Raw genomic sequence first — 7,461 nt, 5'->3', positions numbered from 1 at the left:
ATAATCTGGCAATAAAATGGCACAATTAGGATAGGATTAGCAAGGTAGAAGCAAAATCTTTATATGTAGATGAAATGATCATCTACAGAGAAAATACTAAGAAATCTCTAGGAGCCCCTAGAATTTGTATTTGAATTTAGTAGGATTAGAAAACACAAGGTATATATAAAAATTCAGGTCTATGTATACTTGGTATAAATGAAGAATTGGATATTGAAATTTAAAAGTTATGTAGGAGTACAAAGGACCTAGAAAAGTAAAAAGAAAAAGGAAAAAGAACTGTTGGTAAACTAAGTTTAGTACCTAATTTTAAGACTTCCTCTAAAGCTACAGTAATCAAGGCAGTGTTGGTGTAAGGAAAGACCTATAGATCATTTGAATAAAACAGAGAATCTATAAATACAACCACACATATATGGTCCACTGAGTTTTGAAAGATTATTTAACCTTATTTATATTATATATTTTATAGAATATAAACTCAATTCAAGAGCCGAAGAAAAAATAGTGTTTTCAGAAAATGGCACTAGAATATTTAAGAAGAAATTATAAGGAAAAATGTTTATGAATTTAGAGTAGGCAAGAACTTCCTAGTATACAGGAAACATGATGTGTAAAAGAAAAAAATTGATAAATGAGATTCCATCAAAATTTAGAACTTTAAATGACATTGATAAAATGAAAAGTAGTACTTAAACAGACCATATTTACAATGCATACAACCTATGATCAAGATATATAAAGAACTCTCACAGCTCATTAATACCAACCCAATTAAAAAGCAGATACAAGATGATAAATACCCAGTACAGCACAAGGAAAGGTGTGCAACTCTAAAATCAGAAAAATACTAATCAGTACAATGACAAGATTGAATGATACACTCATTAGGGAGATGAAGTTAAAAGTTTTAAAAGCCTTGTCCTGACTTTTTCTTTTTGTTGGATTCTCCCCCTTTGCATTTAATTTCTTGTCACACCCAACAGATTCATTCTGCTGGGATTTCTGGAGTTGTGATCCTCACTGTCTTTTCCTAGGATATTCTCTAAAATTTTTTAGAGTGTTGGTTTGGTATTCATGAACTTCCTAAGGTTCTCTTTATCATGAAAGTATCTTATTTCTCCATCAATTTTGAAAGATAGTTTTGCAAGGTACATCAATCTGGGTTGGAGGCTGTTTTCCTTTAGGGCTTGAAATACATCACTCCAAGCTCTTCTTGCCTTGAGGGTTTGCATTGAGAAGTCTGCTGTGATTCCGATGGGCTTTCTTTTGTATGTGATTTGTTTCTTTTCTCTCACTGCTTGTAGAATTTTATTCTTCTGTTGGATTTCTGGAATCCTAACTATTATATGCCTATGTGTAGATTTTTTTTGATTAAGGCTAGCTGGAGTCCTATATGCCTCACTTATCTGTATGTCAAGTTCTTTTCCCCTCCTTGGGAAGTTTTCTGCCATCACTTCTGTGAACAGTTTTTTTATGTCATCTGCACTCTCTCCTCTTTCTTCATTGAGTCCAATCAGTCTTATGTTATTCTTCTTTGCATCATCTAACAGCTGCTCGATTGCTTTCTCATGGTCCCTTACAATGTTAAAGCAATTTTTCTTTTCCTGGTCACTAATTGCAATCTTACTTCTATATCTGAAATTCTGTCCTCACATTGGTTCATTCTGCTGCATAGACTTTCAATGGAGTTTTTCATCTCCTGGAAATCTGTTTGCATCTGTTTTATGGATTCCATTTGTTTCTTATTTTGGGATTCCATCATGTTCCTCAGATCCTCTATTTTTTTTATCTGTGTCCTCTGTAGATTTATTAATCATGTCTTGCACCATGGGCACAATCTTTGCTGTTATCTGAGAAATTATTTCTGATTTCATTTTTTCCAGATCCTCTTTTGTTGCCAGTTCTGGGAGTCCAGGTGATTGAGTTTCAGATTGTTCCTTTTCATTTCCCTTTGGGGTTGCTGTAGGTGTTGTGGAAATCTGTTTTTGAGGCTTGTTTACCTATCTTCTCATTTCCACAGTGGGGAGAGGGTGCTGCTGGCGTCCACACGGGTCACTTCCTCTGCCCTAGGAGCAGTGGAATGGTTGCCTGGGAGCCTCCTCCTTGGTGCTGGGATTAGCTCACCTCCCCTGCCCTAGGAGTGGTGAGTTCACGAATAACTTCTTTAATTTCAGCCTGTGGTAACTATCCAAAATACTTTTTGAAATTTTTTTCTGAATTTTATTTTAATTTTTCAATCTACTGCTCTAAACTCAGTCAAACACTAAACTAAAGCCAGCCAATATTTTGCCCCTTCTCTCTCTTTCTTATACTTTTTCATATTTGGGCTAAATCTTATTTTTGCTACCCTGCTGCTTCTAGTAATTTTCCTTTTCTAGAGGATTATGATTAATTGAAATCCTTCAATCTTTAGTTCAAGACAATGAGCAAGCAACTAACAAAGTCAATTCATGTTTCTTATATATCAAATTTCTGACTTCTTGATGTTTCAGAAAATCCCTAATTATAAAACTTTGTACCAAACTAAGATAATAACCCAATTTTATACAGCTGTCTTCTAGCTTAGCAATTTCAGATTATGAGTGGGAAAAAAAAGCTCATTTAAAATATTAGGCAAGGCTGAAGAAATAGAGAAGAAAAAAGATTAATTTTAGAAGATTAAGAAAACTTTGAGAGACTCTTTTAGAATCTCATAACAATTGAAGAAGCTGATATGGAATATTAGGTATTGTATCTGTTAATTTTTTCAAATTGTTCCTTGAGTGTATTGATTTATTGATTTTTATAAGTAAAAATTTCCCAATAACTATGACTATTGTTATTTTAAGACAATATTTTCTTCTTGTGTACCAAGAAAAATTCAACATCATTTTTATGCAATTTTTTTTCTTTGTAAAAGTTCTAGGAAGAGGTAGAAACTTTGTTGTACACGAACCCAATCAAATAAGAAAGTGCTCCACAAAAATATGAAGGGTAGGAGGGTGTTTTACAATCAATAATTTACCTACTGTTAAGCCTGGAATAGAGAATAAACAAAGTGACTTTCTTTACCAACTAATGAGGCAAGTAGTCCTCTCATGAAGTTTTGTATGTGTCCAGGAAAACGTTTGACCAATACCCTTTTTACAGAATGTCAGCAATCTAATGGACCTTTTACTAAGCTTCAGGACCAGCATAGATTTAGTTGGTGACCAGTAGGTCTTATGTCTTCTTGCAGTCCTTTTTAAAAACTGCAGCATGACATTGGAACTCAGAAAATGATCCCCAAAGAATGGTGCTTTGATCCTGAGAATAAAGGTCTCTTTCACCTCTCCTTATTTGACTTTCTCCCAGCTCAGGGACAGGACTATTTCAAAGTTCTCTTATTTACCCAACTAGATTTACCAAAAGAAGAACATAATTGACTTTACTCTTTGTGGCAGTCAGGATTTTCACACCGCTGTGACAAAGTATCTTAGAAATATCCCCTGATGAGGAGAAATATTATTTTAGATCATAGGTTTAGAGACCTCAGTCCATGGTTGTTTGTCTCTATTGCCTTTTGGCCTGTGTCAAGGCAGGACGTCAAGGCAGGACATCAAGGCAGCAGGAACTTGCGACAGAGGCATCTACTCACCTCATGGCAGCCATGAAGTCAAAAGACAAAAAAGGAAAGGCTGAAGTCCTACCATCACCCTCAAGAACACGTCTCCAAGGATTTAAATTCCTTCCCTAGGCTCTATTTCTTAAAGGTTCCACCAATTCTCAACAACACCAAGCAGAGGAACAAGACATTAACATATGAGCCTTTGGGTACATTCCAAGTCCAAGCTGTAGCAATGTGTCTTTGTCAGTTTATTCCTGTAAAACTTCAGAAAATAGAAGAGAAGTTTCTCTTTGTTTCTGAAATGCATTTTACAAACCAAGCAATCCAGGACAAAGCAAAAACACAAGAGTAAAAGAAAATTAAATATCAGAAGAATAATCAGATTTGATTTAGTGATATTTAATAATTAGTGTATTGCCAAAGTAAAAAGTCTAATACTTTATATTAAGACCTAGGTAAAATTTCTGATTAGTGGCAAGCAAAAGTTCTAATTGCTTATAAAAGGACCTTTTCCTATTACCTTAAAGAAATCTCCTACACAAATATACAATTAATTTTAAATCCTAAGATAATACCATATATTGAATAATGAGAAGTCAAATTAGGTAAAGATCAGAACTTTATTGAAACAATTCCATTTCCAGCAGTTTTGAAGCACAGATGGAGTCTGGGCACAGAGTGTACTGTGAGTATACCTGATGGGGTGTTATACATCTGATCCGTTTCTGGCTTTCTGCCCACCAAAGATTCTCAAGACAATCTTGGTGGAAATGTCAGTGTATCAAGAGTGATAAAATCACCTCTCACCATGTACAATAAAAAGGAAACACTAACTTTTTTGCTTATACAGTAAGGAAGCATTATGCTGTCCAGTTTCACTAAACTAAACATAATTAAGGGAATCATGGTTGACTGACTGGTAGCTGGGTTGATGTATTTTAAGAAAACTTGTGACTTGGGTGAGACTTGATTGATTTTCACTCACAGACAGGCCTTCTGGCATGAGCCTATTCCCAACTAGTAAAAAGCTAAATTAATCAGTTTGAAAAAGTGTTCATACTGAGGTGAATTGTCACATTACTCCTTTTCTGTAGGTTTCCCCTAGCAGTGGTTGATCATTTTATATTTATGATTTTAGTGCATGTTTTTATTATATTTGATATGTCTACTGTATTACTTCTTCTTTTTTTTTTTTTTTAACTAAAATGGTGGTTTTTAATGAGAAGCAGAGGTATGGTTACAATTACATAGTCCCACACAAAAAATCCATGGGTGATCAGGAGTTGGAAGGTTACAAAATAACAAGGGTAACACTGGGTACAGGGACTAAAAGTTGTTCCAGAATCTCAGAGCCAGACTAATACGGCCTATCCCTGCGATCCTATCTGTGCTCACCCCTGGAATCCATCTTGCCAGGGCCAAAGCCCCCTCTGTCCCCACCACCCCAGCCACCTGGGAAGCCCCCACGATCCCCTCCACGGCCCTGGTAGCCACCCCGATCATAACGCTTCTGCCACCACGACGACCCTCTCCATAGTTACCCCCATATGGGAACCTCCTGGACCCCTGCCTGGGCCTTCTGGTTTAGGAGCCTTACATTGCTTGTTTTCGTTTCTCCAAGAGAAGTTCATGTTCTCACACATAGGATTAGGACACTTTCAGTCTCCAGCTCGCTGTTGTCCTCCACCGCCACCACCTCCACTGGGGAATCCTCCCAGGCCGCCACCACCACTGCCACCACCTCCACAGCCTCCATGGCCCGTGGGCCCTCCTCTCCCTCGGCCTCCTCGGCCATTGCCACCATCCTGATTGAAGTCTGCCAGACGAGTAGCAAACGAGACCTTTATAGGATTCCCAGAGAATTCTTTACCTTCAAGCCAATCAATAGCTGCTTTAGCAGAAGGGGGTTCATCAAACGAGACTGTTCCCTCTCCCTTCAGCTTGGCAGTTTCCCTATCTGTGTACAAATTAATCATGGATTGTTCGGTTTTCTTATTGGTCTTGATGATGCCAATCTGCTTGAAGTGATCAGCCACGGACTCAATTGTAACATTCTCACCCAGGCCTTGCACAAAGATGGTGTTGTTGTCTGAGTTACCCTGTTCAGAATCATGACGTGATCCTTGGTCCCGAGGGCCACCAAATTTGTTGAAGCCACCACGGTCACTTCCGGCCATGCCACCTCCGCCTCCACGGCTACCTCCGCGACCTCTGGGTTCATAGCCGCCACTGCTGCGGTTGTAACCAATGCTGCCACCCTCGCCTCGGCCCCCACGGTCCTGCTGGCCTCCCCTGTAGCCGCCACTGCCACCACCACTCTGGTCCTGATGGCCATAACCACCGCCGCCACCACTCTTGGAAGATGATCTTGGCCATAATTGCCTCCACACCCCCTCCACCACCTCCACGGCCACTGTTGTATTGGTTCTGTTGTCCATAGTCCTGAGGGGGATTATAGGTGCTTTGCTGCTGCCCATAGCTCTGTTGCTGTCCACCATAGCCAGGCTGTTGTCCATAACCCCCACTTTGGGGCTGCCCATAGCTGCTGCTCTGAGAACTGCTACCATAACTTCGGGAGGTGCTGCTGGGAGCTGGCCGCTGGCCATAGCCAGGGTAAGAGGACTGCTGCCCATATGATGACTGGGAACTCTGGCTACTGCCATAGCCACCAGTGGAGCCATAACCCTGGGGAGCTGACTGAGTGCCATAGCCTGTGTTCTGAGCCTGTCCATAAGAGGAACTGTAGCTGCTTTGGCCATAGCCTGAAGTATCTGCTGACTGGCCATAACTACTGTTACTCTGCTGTCCATAGGGCTGATTGCTCTGCTGGGAGTAGTCCTGCCCAGGCTGGGTGGGGTAGGCCCCATAGCTTTGGGTCACTTGTTGGGTATAGTCCTTTGAGGTCATGTCCGCACACGTGCACACAGGCTGACAAGCAACGAGACTCCACCACCTCACAGAACTGATGCCTCGTGGACTGAGTGCTACTGTATTACTTCTTATAGCTGTTGTAACAAATTATCAGTTTCAGTAGCTTAAAATGATGCAAATTATGATTTTTTATTCATTAAGTTTATTGTTACATTTTATGTATACAGTATGATGACATTCATCATTGGGAATTTGTACGTGTACATGATATACCTTAGTTCTTATTTCCCCCATTTCCCTACCCTCTCTTCAACCCCTCTGCCTCTCCCTATTTACAAATACTTTGTTTCCATTTTTTTCTTTTCTCATATTTTTTCCTTTCCCCTACCCTTCCTCTATTTGCCCTTCCCCTTCCCCTGTGAGTTTTGAAGTTCTGAGGCCTGAAAGAGGGCTCACTGAGCTGGAATCTTGTTGGCAGGGCATCATCCCTTCTGCGGATGGTGTGAAAGAATCCATTTTCTTGAATTCTCCAGGTTCTAGAAGCCACCAGCATTTTTTGCCCATGGTTCCCTGCCCATTTCAATCGCATCAACAATCATATCACATCAACCTCTGCTTCTTTCATTACATCTCTACCTCTGACTCTCTTGCCTCTACCTCTCACTTACAAGGATACTTTTGATTACATGGAATTCAACTACACAACCCAGGACACTCTCCCCATCTCAAAACCTGTGATTTAATCATAGCCACAAATTCTCTTTCGCCAAGGTAAAATATTCACAGATTCTAAGGAATAGGACTTGGACATTTTGGGAGGCTATTATTTTGCTTGCCACATAGCATAAACATATCTAGTGTCTAATTTTTTTGTGGTTTTTTTCCATCTTTGAAGTTACTTCACTTAAAAAAGTTGAATATATTCTCTATAGTAGTTTTCATAGTCTGGATTTTGCTAACTGATTTTCATGGTGGAATTTACCATAACTTTTATTTCCTGT

At 39.6% G+C, this 7,461-nt stretch overlaps 1 pseudogene; it reads right to left on the bottom strand.

The window, feature by feature from the left end:
* Positions 1–4,931: 4,931 nt before the first annotated feature.
* On the bottom strand, positions 4,932–6,496 carry LOC101704217 (RNA-binding protein FUS pseudogene; annotated as a pseudogene).
* Positions 6,497–7,461: the final 965 nt, after the last annotated feature.

Source organism: Heterocephalus glaber, unplaced genomic scaffold (assembly GCF_053883595.1).
Source record: "Heterocephalus glaber isolate CG9 unplaced genomic scaffold, H.glaber_assembly_v1.0 deba00000621, whole genome shotgun sequence".
In the NCBI taxonomy this organism is placed as follows: Eukaryota; Metazoa; Chordata; class Mammalia; order Rodentia; family Bathyergidae; genus Heterocephalus; species Heterocephalus glaber.
The sequence above is the reverse complement of the archived record's forward strand: the minus strand, read 5'-3'. Positions and strand labels throughout refer to the sequence as shown.